Source organism: Coenobita brevimanus, chromosome 101, assembly GCF_032717465.1.
Source record: "Coenobita brevimanus isolate Jiangsu-jjx chromosome 101, ASM3271746v2, whole genome shotgun sequence".
NCBI classification, from domain to species: Eukaryota; Metazoa; Arthropoda; class Malacostraca; order Decapoda; family Coenobitidae; genus Coenobita; species Coenobita brevimanus.
Window position 1 is genome coordinate 55,480,718 of NC_137054.1, and position 14,153 is coordinate 55,494,870.

Below are 14,153 nucleotides of genomic sequence, written 5' to 3' on the forward strand. Positions count from 1 at the left end.
CAGGTCACCACTCACCCTTCTCATCACTTGCCATGTATACCTGTGGATCATTTTGTGCCTGAACAGGGAATTGACTATCACCAACCCCCTCCCAGCACAAATGTCCACTAACGCACTGCCATTCTCATCTATCTCAGCAGGCACACCCCACTCACCAACTATTCCATCCACCTTCACATTCCCTACTTTACCATTCATATCACCGATCAAAAATGCTCTCTCATTCCTTCTAAACTTTTCCATGCACACTTCCACATCTGTCCAGAACTCTTCTCTCACTCTGCTTGCACGATCTTGCGTTGGCGCATACACACACACAATCGGCCACATTTGTATTCCAACTTTCAATCATACCCACACAATCCTTGACCCAACTGATCCATACTCTCTTATGTTCTTCCTCCATCTTTTACTTACAACAATACACACTCCTTCGTTTGTCCTCTCATTTTCACCTACTCCTGCACATATACCCCATCCATACTCCCATTCTCTCACACTCTTACCTCCCCACTTAGTTTCAGTTATTCCACATATATCAACTTTCGCACCCTCAAGCGCCTGGACAATCTCTCTCTCTTTCGCCTCCAAATCAATGAAAACATAGTACAGGTCCTTTTTCATTCCTGTATATTTTTTTCCTGAAGCTGTCGGGCATTGAATATGGCATAAGTAATCCCTTTGCCTGGCGTAAACCCAAACTGCATCTCCTCGACATTCGCTCTTTCCCTCATCATACGTTCTGTGGCAGACACTCTCCGTTACCTTCATTATCTGGTCCAAAAGCTTTATGCCTCTATAATTTCATCCAGGGCATCACCCCTCCCCTTATACACATTTACAATCACACTCTTCATCCAGTCATCAGTTTAACATGCAATACATCGATGTCATTTAAACAACACAAACATTAAAAATAAATTAATACAGTACCAAGATTCAGCGTCCTGAAGTCACTTGCCCATACAACATTCGGACACAACAAAGAAACCACCACCACAGTGTACAAATAATATATACGTTCAGTGATGAATTATGCAAGCCCTGTTTGGGCTACCAGCCCCACTGAAACACACTACAACACCCTACAGTTCATACAGAACAAGGCCCTGAAAATAATCACAGGCGCAGCGACTACACTTACACCAAGAAACCAAAGTCCCTCAAAGTCAGGGATCATCTAGACATGAGAGGCACACAAATTCTTGCTGCAGCATCCACAAACCCACACCATCCACTACACTACATGGCAGCACATCCACAACCATGGAACATCAAAACAGCACCCACCATACAATATTATAGACAAATACTGTCATCTCTCCCCCATCACCTGCTTCAAACCAGCTTCCATCATATAATCATTTTTAGCAAATCAATAACTAAACCCACTCCTATATCTCCTCTGGCCTTCAACATTCAACAGTCATCCCAGACACACCCAACGCCTTCCCCAGTTGCAGCCTGCTTATTGTCCTGCTCACTGAATCAGCATCAATCAAAGGCCAGTGCCAAATAATGGATCTGCTGACTCCAAACCTTCCCTGTTCCAGTCAAATTCTTCATTCAGCACCCAGCTGTAATGCACTCTCCTGGCATCTTTAATATCATGTCCACCACTACCTTTCCTTTATTTTTTGCACACTGCCCACTATATCATCCCTGCTTTCTTTCTTCACCTGATTTGCCACCTAATTTTTTATTCTGGCTCTCTGGACTCTACCTCAACCCATCCTACAGTATGGTTCGGTGAGGTCTGGATGATGATGATGATGATAACTGTGTGATACATAAAGATGATGGAGGAGGAGGTTTGATGATGATAATGACCTAACATCAAGGTTTTGGGCTGGTATGATCATTTCTGGACAAAGAAACCCAAAGGCAGTTCTGTGATGGTTATATCCATTGAAATGTTCTGAGAAATGGAGAGAGACGTACCTGTACTTCCATCCATCCATCCATCATCCAATCCTACATTGCCCCATGAGGAGCATAGGAGCCCAGGGCTAGGCAGTTGGTCCCGACATTTAAGATGAGAGTGACCAACCTCACTCATCCCTGAGTGGCAATACATGAGCAATCAACCCCAACCACCCGTTGGATATAAACCTTCACCAGTTCAATCCGATTGGAGAGCAATAATTACCCACTAAACCACCAGGTGCCAAAATTTGGTTATATGGTTACCACCCAGCATAGTAAATGGTTTCATGGTGTACAGGAAACCATTTGGCTTGTCACTCAGTGTAGAGTCACCCACAGGCAGAAGGAAGAGGAAAGAATGAAGGAAAGAAAGACAGAAGAGGGCGTGTAGTCACCCGTAGGCAGGACAAGGAAAGAATGAAGGAAAGAAAGACAGAAGAGGTTGGAAGGAAAGAAGGATGGAGGAGAGGAAAGGGTAGACACCCGAGAGCAGCACTACATCGAGTGAGTGGATGGTGAGCGCCTCCACTTACTTAACTTCATATAAGGTGATGTATAAATTTTATTTGCATCTGCAGTTTATTCCTGCCAAACAGCAATGAAAGATCAGCCTAAGTCCACTCTTGTATTCTTTGATCAGTGTTCTTTGTCCACATCTATTAAACATTCCTTTTCTTACTGTATCCTGGTTCTCAACCCTGTCTTCCTTCAAAACTGATCAAGCTGGGAAAAACATACAGTTTGTGGAGATACTGTGTCCTCTAGTTTGATTTCCAAAACCAGTACATTATTATGACCAGTTATTTATATTGACTTGAGCATCTGATTAATGTAATTAGACTTATTGCTTGTATATAGGCTACAGACTTCACTGTTAAGCAGTGTTTATCTTATATAAATAACCAAAAAAAAGCCACGTAGTTTAAATCATCACTACCAAAGTTGTGGAGTCGGTGATAATATTTCCCAACTCCAACTCCAGAAATTTTACAAATTCGGCTCTGACTCCAACTCCGACTTAAGTATTATTTATACTGTACATGGACATGATACAGGTAAATAAATAGCATTCACGAATTTTGATAGATGCAATTCTTAAATCTTTATTTTAAATTCTGTACTTATAGTGCTTGCATAAGAAACAATTATACATGGCTGTAAACAAAACAATGATGAATGAATGACTGAATGAATAAATGAATGTAAAATAAGCTGAATAAAGTATTGAAAAGATAGGACTGATACCATTTCAGAACCAAAAAGTTTGGAGTTGGAGTCGTGGGAATTTTACCAACTCCGACTCCAACCAAAAACAGTAGACTCCATGACTCTCACTCCACAACCTTGATCACTACAAGGGTAAGAAACAATAATGATATTACGTAACATGTTTATTAAAGAATTACTTGCAATAACAGCAGTTCTGTGGATACTCATGCTGTAAAGGAAACATGGTTAATAAGTTGTAAACGTCCGATACTCCTTTGCCAACATCCCAGACCGTATAACTGTCCCTTACTGGAAAAATCAGGAAGTTATAATTTTTATCAAACATGAAATCCATTATATCAAGAATTTCCTTCTAATAAACCCAACGGAACAAAAATTCAACTATTGAGACAGTTGACCGTTAATTAAAATTTCAATCGTGGTAAAAAAATATAAATAAAAACTATGGAAAGGGGGGGGAAATTAATCAACTCACAATTCCAGTCCTTTTGCTAAGTGTGGCATCCTTTGAATGATTTAAATTCCATTTATCCGTAAGTGATCCTCCTGTGAGTGAGTGCGAGATCCTCAGTGAGCGCAGAAGAAACTCTCCCATGCATTATCCTTTTTTGTCTCCACGGTAACGGCCACGTGAGAGATCCTTACTGATATCCACTTTGTCTCCACAGTATTGGCCAAGTGAGATCCATAGAGTGCATCTCATCCAATGTGATCCAAGTAATCCTCTCCCCTTGCTAGCTTGCTGCTCCTCCTCATCCTGATTTGTCTCTTTTGGTCCATGCCTCAGTGAGTATCCTCCTCTCCACTTCTCAAATCCTAAGCATCTCCAAATATCTACGATAATTTGGCAGGTAGGATGGCCATATTGCAGCAGCCTACTAGCTACGGGACTGTGTAGAGAGAAAAACAAACAATTAGTCTTGCGCAGTGATGAGGTCTTACTAGTCTATGGGTCAAAGCTTCATTCAATACAAAAATCCTCAAGCAACAGCCTGTTTATTTTTCATATGAAACTGTACGCGCTAATAAAACATTTAGTTCAGTACAGTGAATGTATCCGGTAAAATGTTTGTTCCTGACATGAGATGTGAGTGGAATGTGAGAACAAAAGCTGAAGGGAAAAAATGGGGCAGTAACCTAAAGAACTAAATAAATTTACCTCTAGATTAATGCCACATGACTTGACACATCAAAAGCAACCCCTGCCCATTATAAACAATGCATCTCCCTTAATACTGAGCAGTTGACACAATCAGACAATATACACCTATGACATCTTTTGTAGTCATTAAAAAAAAAATAAAAATAAAAAATAAAATAAATATTTTCCTCATTTTGTTACAAAACTGGAAAATCCAGTCAGTCAGTAAATCTTATTCTTTAATGCTGGCTGTCCGTATAAGCAACTGATGTCAACCTTTAAAAAACAACCTTGCCCCTAAGTATATGCAATGTGCCACACAAAATGTTCAAAACACAAACTATGATTAAAGACAGGACAGCCAGAAAAAAATTCAAAGGGCAAGCAAGAGTTATTGATGACAACTAGTGCAGACCTGACATCCTCCAGTCTATGCCAAGGCAGAAGGGGTCCTGGAGAGAGTCAGGTCTGGTCAGGTTGGGATGGGGCAGCTGGTAGGATGAGGGCAGCCTTTATCACTGCAGGCGACCTTCACTGCATGATGTGGCACAGTCACGCACATAAATCAGTTGCCACCAGGGAACCAATGGATTCCTGGTATGGTTCTGAAGGCATCGCTTAGTAGCGGTCGCGAGACCTTGACCTCGACCTGGAGATTGAGCGGGAGTATGATCGTCGAACAGGGGAATACGTTGGGGAGCCACGGTAGCCTCGGGGAGAGCGTGACCGGGACCTTGATCGACCTCGCCCACCACCACCACCTGAAGCTGGGCTTGATCCACCATAATCTTCTTTCACACGAATGTATGAGTTCTCACCCTGCAAAGTCATAACACTTAAGTTAAATGTCAGGAGGTTCCAACCTAATACAGGTATACCCCAGTTTAACAATGCAATTGGTTAGGTAAAAACCTATCGATAAGTGGGGTATCGTACACCAGGGTAGATTTAACATGCAAAGTAATGGGATGCGTTTTTCAGCCTTGAGTTTCCCCCCCAACCAAGTCCAAAACCCACCCAAATGAGCCCCCAAACAAGTTTAAAGTCAATCTAAATGGCCTAACTGCTGTAAAAGAAGCTACCCTAAGCCTAACACCTGTAAATAACTCACTAAAAAAAACAAATAAAATATGAAAAACATCAAATATGTCTGGAAAAAACCATGCTTAATAACCTGTACCCCAAAATAACAATGTTCACCTCACCTATGGCTAAAACACATTAATCAAAGTCCAAAAAGCAGTTTATAGTCTGTTGCCAGACGCCTCAATCCCGTATGGGGTGGCCACAAACAAATCACCTCCACGTCGCCCTGTCCCCCGCCATTTCACCGCCCTGCTCCCAACTCACCCCCCCCTCTCTCATATACCTCTCCACTCCATCCCTCCATCTCATCCTTGGCCTCCCCCTCTCTCTGCCCCCCTCCACCTCACTCACATACACTCTCCTCATCAGTCTCTCACTCTCCATCCTCTCCACATGGTCAAACCACCTCAGCATGTTCCTCCTAACGCTTCCTATCACATCCACATTCACACCACAACGTTCTTTTATATCCTCATTTGTCAGACTCTCTTTCCATGTGACTCCACAGGCTCCTCGTAAATAACTCACTTCCACTGCTTTCACTCTTGACTTGTGTCCTTCCAACGACGTCCAAGCTTCACTTACATACGTTGGTAACACAATACTGTCATGTAGTAATTTTTTCACTTCCATGCTCAATTCCCTATTTCTTATCACTGCTTTCAAGGAACAAGCAACCTTTCTTCCTCGTTGTACCCTTTCAAGCACTTCACCCTCCAAACTTCCATCCTTACTCATCACACTCCCCTACTCACATTATCCATTTCCTCACCATCCAACCTCACTGTACAATCACTGACTTCACCTCTCTCAAAGACCATCACTTTACTCTTCCCTACATTCACCTTTAGATTCCATTTCTTACACACTCTCCCAAACTCATCCACCAAGCCTTGCAGCTCCCCATCATCAACAACACAGTATCATCTGCAAACAACAGTACAGGGAATTTCCTAACACTACCCTCTCTCACTAGGGCCACTCCAACATCCACTGCCCTACCTTGTATCTCTTGTATTATCTCATTCATGTACAGATTGAGCAACCACAGAGATATGACACATCCCTGTTTCAACCCAACCTTCAAAGAGAAAAATTCACCCAGTTCACCATCCACACAAACTGCAGCCTTAGCACCATCATACATAGTCATCACAACATTCAACAACTTCCCATCTACTCCATATATTCTTAATACTTTCCACAATCCTTGTCTATCCACCCTGTCATATGCTTTCTCCAAATCCATGAAGGCCGCATACAACTTCTTTCCTTTCTTAATACTTTCCACAATCATTGTCTATCCACCCTGTCATATGCTTTCTCCAAATCCATGAAGGCCGCATACAACTTCTTTCCCTTCTTCAGAAACTTTTCCGCTAAAGATCTAAGAATGAATATCTGATCTACACAGCCTCTTCCCTTCCTAATGCCTCCCTGTTCTTCTCCAACTAATTCCTCTGTTTTTTCCCTTACTCTGTCAATAAGCATCCTACCATACACTTTTCCTATTACACTAAGAAGACAAATGCCCCTATGATTACCACACACTTCTTTTTCCCCCTTTTCCTTTGTACAAGGGAATAATCATACCTGACAATCCTACAGGACTCTACCTTCCTCCCAGGCCAAGCTGCACATCTTCCACATCCATTCTACTACTATCTCTCCCCCATGCTTCAGCATTTCACAACACACTCCATCAATTCCTGGGGCTTTCCCCAATTTAACTTTCTTCACTGCTTCCACAACTTCTATCCTACTGATTTCTTTCTGTCTTCTCACCTCCCTCCTTCTCCCAGCCACTTTTACTCGCATTACTTCCATTCTCTATGTTCAGCAATTCCTTAAAGTGTTCTCTCCATCTGCTCACTTTTTCTCCCTTCTCCACTAGCAATCTACCATTTTTATCTTTCACTCCCCTCCTAACTTCACTGCCACCCTGTCCGACTCTCTTCACCTCTTTCCAGAACATTTTCTTACAGTCCCTCCATTTTACGCTCAAATTCCTCATCCACTCTCTTCTTACTCTCTCTTGCTAATCTTTTCACCTCTCTCTTCCTCTCTACATATAACTCTCTCTTCTGCCTGTCAACTTCTTCCACGCCCTTATTTCTCATCCATTCGTTGTATACTTTCTTCTTTTGTGCCACAGCCTGTCTCACCTCTTCATTCCGCCATCCTGTTCCTTGCACCCCCTTCCGTCTTCTCTTCACCCCACACACCACATCACATGCTGCACATATTTCTCCTGTGAATATCTTGCATACATCTTCCATGTCCCCCATCTGCTCCAATTCATATTTACCCAATAGTTCCCCCACTTCACTCTTATATTCTGCCTTTTTCTCATCCTCTTGTAACCTTTCCACTTATCTTGCAACTACTCCTTCTTCCCGTCCTTCCCTTCTTCTATTTCTCCATCTTACTTGGATCTTGATTCTGGCCATCACCAAGTAGTGGTCAGAAAGTCCACTCCCCCAACCTTTATAAGCTCTTGCATCCATTACACATCTTTGCATCCTTTCATCCACACTCACATAATCAATCATTGCCTTACTTTCATTCAGTTCTCCACCCACCCTTCTCATCACTCGCCAAGTATACCTGTGGTTCATTTTGTGCCTGAAGAGGGTATTGGCTATCACCAACCTCCTTCCGACACAAACTTCCACTAACGCACTGCCATTCTCGTCTATCTCAGCAGAAACATCCCACTCGCCAACTATTCCATCCACCTTCACATTCCCAACTTTACCATTCATATCACCAATCAAAAACACTCTCTCATTCTTTCCAAACTTTTCCATGCACACTTCCACATTTGTCCAGAACTCTTCTCTCACGATCTTGCGTTGGCACATACACGCACATAATCACCCACATCTGTATTCCAACTTTCAATCTTACCCACACAATACTTGAGCCAAGTGATCCATACCCTCTTATGTTCTTCTTCCATCTTTTACTCACAACAATACACACTCCTCTTTTTGCCCACTCATTCTCACCTACTCCTGCACATATACCCCATCCATACTCCCATTCTCTCACCTCTCCATTTAGTTTCAGTTACTCCAAATACATCCACTTTCGCACCCTCAAGCACCTGGACAATCTCTCTCTTTCACCTCATCATTCGCACCCCTTACATTCCACATCGCGATCTGTACCATGTCCTTTGTCGTCATCAAATCAGTAAAAAAATCAAAACCCATCGTTAAACCAGGGTTTGGCCATCATTAGGCGGGGTATGGTGGTATTTCTATCCCCATCGTCAGGACGGGGTATCGCATGTAAAGGTATTGTATATTGAGGTAAACCCATAACACGCGCACAAACTCTTGTAACCTTTATTACCTACAGCTTATTCAATCTCATCTGAGAAGAGAAGGGGAGCCTGAAGCTAATGAAAGCTGGCAGCTGACAGGTTGTCCAAGCACATTCGTCAGTCTACTGTACATAATTTTTATTATAGTATAAGGGTTACAATAACTATCTGACGATATGGTTGTTAAAATTTTACATACTGTATATACAGTACATATACAGTCATGTGCCACTTAACCTTATCCCGTGAAGGGAGAAGCGTAAATTTTGGCAGTGCGCGTAACTCTCGCTCAAGAGCTTTCAGACCAGTTGCTTAGATACTTTATTTCTAATGCTCGTAGAAAAGTTACTATTCATCATAGAAAGGCCACTTTGGTCTCATTTTGAAGATGAAGAGTTTTGCTTTGTTGTACATTGTCCAAAAAGACAATATATGCAAAATAAAATGCAAAAAAAGTGAGCAGAATTTAGCTGACATGTTAAGTTTTACTATCTATTGCCAGATGCCTTAATCCTGTACAGGGTGGCCACAAACAAATAGCCTCCATGTCACCCTGTCCCCTGCAATTTCACTGCCCTCCTCCCAGCTTATATCTCCCTCTCTCATACACCTCTCCATTCCATCCCATCCTCAGCCTGCCCCCCCCCCCCACAAATCACTCACAAACACTCCTTGTTAGTCTCTCACCCTCCATCCTCTCCAGATGGCCAAACCACCTCAGTGTATTTCTCCTAACGCTTTCTATAACATCCACATCCACAGTCCACACCATAATGCTCCTTCACTTCCTAATTTGTCAATCTGTCTCTCCATTTAACTCCACATGCACCTCTCAAATAACTCATTTTCACTGCTCTCACTCTTGATTTGCATCCTTCCAGCAAGGTCCAAGCTTCACTTCCATATAGAGTATCACAATACTATCGTGCAGCAACTTTATTACTTCCATGCTCACTTCCCTATTTCTTATCACTGCTTTCAAAGAACCAGCAACCTTTCTTCCTTGTTGTACCCTTTCAAGCACTTCAACCTCCAAACTTTCATCCTTACTCATCACACTACCCAAGTACTTAAATACACTCCCATTTTCCATTTCCTCATCATCCAACCTCTCTATATTCAGTGACTTCATTTCTCTCAAAGACCAAAACTTTACCCTTTGCTACGTTCACCTTTAGATTCCATTAGTACACACTCTCCCAGACTCATTCACCCAGCTTTGCAGTTCCCCATCATCGCTTAACAATACATTATCATCTGCAAACAATAATAAAGGAAGTTTCCAAATCGCTTCCCTCTCTCATTAGGGTTGCTCCAACATCCACTGCCCTGCCTTGTATCTCTTTTATAACCCCATCCACATACAGACTGGACAGCCATGGAGACAAGATACATTCCTGCTTCAATCCAACATTCAGACAGAAAAATTCACTCAGTTCATTATCCACACAGACTGCAGCCTTAGCACCCTCATACACACTCTTCTCGGCATGCAACAACTTCCCATTTACTCTACAAATATATTCTTAATATTTTCCACATGCCATGTCTATTCACTCTGTCATATGTTTTCTCCAAATCATTAAGTTTTACACTGTCCTTTAAAAAAATATTTCCCCCCAAAAAAAATATTCAAGAAGTAATAATAGTTTTTGCTTCAGTATGTAGCAGAATAAATTTCTTTTCCAATAATGTATTATTTGTTGTATTTTCTTAAACAATAATGCCGCATATATATGCAAAAAAAAAAAAAAAAGAAACATAAGTGTTCAGTGGGAGGTCAAGAAGTGTAAATCCTACCTGTAAGGAACCTCACACCACACTAAGCCAAGCAAACCAAGTGAGCACGAATGCACCAGCTGTGGCAGGCTTAGCTCCACCCACTTTTGCCCGTCATCCAACAAAAATGTCAACTCCCAAAGTCGTCATACTGACGTCAGAGGTTGATAAATGCATGACGACCCAGGTCGTCATTGGTAAGTCAAAGGGTTAATGTCCTACCACATAACGTCCGTTTACTTTAACGTTCAGGAACCCATCAAAAAAAAAAAAAAAAAAAAAAAAAAAAAAAAAAAAAAAAAAACTGAAGAATGGGATGTAGCGAGTGCAACGGCGAGCCAGCATCCCAAAACAAAGTGATTAAGCTGCCGGCCGTACAATATGCACGTACAGTATAATCCTATTCAGATACACTATAATACTGTTCATGTCTTAATATTTTTCTTTTTTACCCCTACTTACATAAAAGCTGTAAAAGGTTTACTAACAAGCAGTAAAAAGTTTACTGTACAACAATGTCGTCAACACCAGCCGCAGGCAACCGTGTCTAGTTGCATGTTTAATGCTGCTTTCAAGTCTTCTCACGTATCTTTGCATCAGATTTACATAACATTACATATTATAATCTGGGCTTTTTATATTGTAATGTGCTTTAATAGTAATATTGTACAGTACAGTACAGTACAAGTCCCATTATTCGGCATCTATGGGACCAGGATGATGCCGAGAAATTAGATTTGCCGAATAATCAAAAACCTACCCACTCAGTACCTTAAATATATTGGTGAACACTTATCACCACTTATGGTACAGTATTACAACTGTGTTTGGAGAGAGTACTGTATACTGTACAATACTGCAATCAATACAGTACTATACCTGAATCTGAAATATATACAGTATATATATTAGTGGCAACTAATATATATACTGTATATATTTCAGATTCAGACAACACTTCCTGGATGGCCGAAATGATACGGAATATTACCTACCAGCTCAGAACATCACTTGTATTGGTGAACTCATCACTACTTATATTATTACAAATATGTTTGGAGTGAGTACTGTATACAGTACTTTTTCCAAACAAAATAAAATAGTCGGAAAATTGCATAAAAAATAAAGGGATCTGAACTGGTAAGGTCTTTCTGATGAAAGTCATAAATTACATTTAGCACTCACTCTTTTGTTCGTTTTTTTTTTTTTTTTTTTTACATGTGAAAGGAGAGTACTGATGGAAACAGTAATGTATTCCATGAACCCCTTAATAACCTCCGACATTGAACAACTCTTTAAAGTATCGATGTCGAGTTAGTGAGCTATGGAAAAACTGTGAACAATTATGGGAATGGAACGAAGGTCACTGGTATGTTTACAAGACTCTATGCTACGATTCCAAGCAGTCAGGGGGCCAGTTAATCTCAGATGTTTTCGCCAATTTGGTAAATGCACCGTAACTTTATCAATTCTCCAGTCAATCATAGCGAATCATAGCATGGGTTTAGGGAGCTAAATAACACATTTCTAGGTGCGCCAGACGATTATCTTCACATCTTATAAGAAAATGGAAGAAATTAAATCCCTTTCTGAGTACGTAAAGTTCTTCCATTCTTCTGAAATCAATCTATTTTTCTTAAAGATGGGAAGATAATCGTCTGGCTTACCTAGCAATGTGTTATTTAGCTTCCTAAACCCATGCTATGATTCGCTATGAGTCACGGAAAGATTGATAAAGTTACGGTGTATTTAACAATTGGGCGAAAATATCTGAGATTAACCGACCGCCTAACTGCTTGGAATCGTAGCGTAGTCATGTAAACATACCACTGACCTTCGTTCCCTCCCCATAATTGTTCAGTTTTCTTTATAGCTCACACTAACCTAACATCACTGACATCGGTACTGTAAAAGGTTGTTCAGTGCCGGAGGTTATTAAAGGATTAATGGGATATATTACTGTTTGCATCAATGCTCTCTCTTTCACGTTAAGCACAAAAACAAACAAAAGAATGAGCACTAAATGTACGTTTAACTTTCATCAGAGAGACCTTGGCAATTCATATTCCTCCAGTTTATTTTTAAGTATTTTTCTGACTTTAGGTTAGGTTAGGTTTGGTTAAATTATAAGGTACAGTTAAACTCGGTTAGGTTAGGTTCAGTTAAACAGGACAGTCCCTTCCACCATTATGCTGAGGAATAAAAATACTAGAGCTGTCACAGACATACAGCTAAAAACAATGGGGAAACTGATTTAACAAGCAACATTTATTTATGGGTAATGCATTACAGTGTCAGTGGTTCATAGGCTACTCTATTACCGGTGTCATTTTCAGGAAGGCATCAAGAATGAAAGAATTTCAAAAATTAGCGTGGGGGCTTGGAACGTAACCCTCGCTAATTTGGTGGAGGTGGTTACTGTAGTGTATGATACTGTGCAATATTGTAATCAATGCAGTACTATACCTGAATCTGAATAAAAATATAGAAATTAGTGAACATACAGAAGTGTAATGAAACATTAGGTCTACAAGCCACAGATAACACTTCCTAGACTGCCGAGATGATTCCGGACATCTGCCGAACAATCAATGATTTTCGTAAATGGGACTATTTCTCAAAACTGCCGAAATGTTGGATCTACCGAACAATCAGCTGCCGAATAATAGGGCTTTTACTGTATATACCATACACCTGTATATATAGGCCATGTTTATTCAACTGGAGGGTTAGGTTCTATTACCACCACGAGGCTAGAGAGACCAGCTGGATGACTTTGACCATTCAGTAGGGAGACAGATGGCCATTTTTGCTCAGCTGGTGGGTTAGGGTTTTTTACCAGTGCGTCGCTCAAGAGGCCGGCTGGGTGACTTTAACCGTTTGCTGGGAAGGCGGACAGCCACTTTTGTTCAGCTGGTAGGTTCAGGTCTATTACCAGCATGCGGCCAGAAAGGCCACCCGGCCGCCCAACCGTATAAAGCGCATAAGTTACGGTGGTCACTCAATATCCAGATCACTTAACATTCTATTTCTCAGAATGTATCGTGGACACTAGGTGGCACAAGGCTGTATGTGTGTATATTTTTACACACACACACGTTCTCTCTCTCTCTCTGCACGGACTAATTTAAAAACTATGCCTTACAAAATCTGTTAGGTGGCCTTGATCGTATGAAATTTTCAGTTCTGCCAAATCAACATTTTCAGTTTTACTAGTCTCTTAATTTCCCTCCAGATACTCTGGCAAATTGTACATCATGACTGTGATTTGTAAAGCCCGTCCTAATAATACATGGGAATTCCAAAGAAATTTGAAATACAGTATTCCCTTAATTCTGATGAATCTGACGAATGACTGGCAGACTGGGTGAGGGTGGGAGTGGGGGAGACTGCTTGTGGGAACAGCAGCCAGTCAAGCAAGGCGGGAACCAATATGTTGCATTTGACTAGGCAGAGACATTTTTCAATTTACCAGAGACTGTTTTGCTGTCAGATCAGTTTACATTATGCTTCCTACTGTTGCATCAGTTTATGCTTCCTCCTTTTGCATCATCCAGTCATTCACTGAAAGTCTGGGAAAGATGTCAAGTTTCATTGGAATTCATATTATTGTAATGACGTACAATGTACCTTAATTTGCCTGAACATGGGGAAAAAATA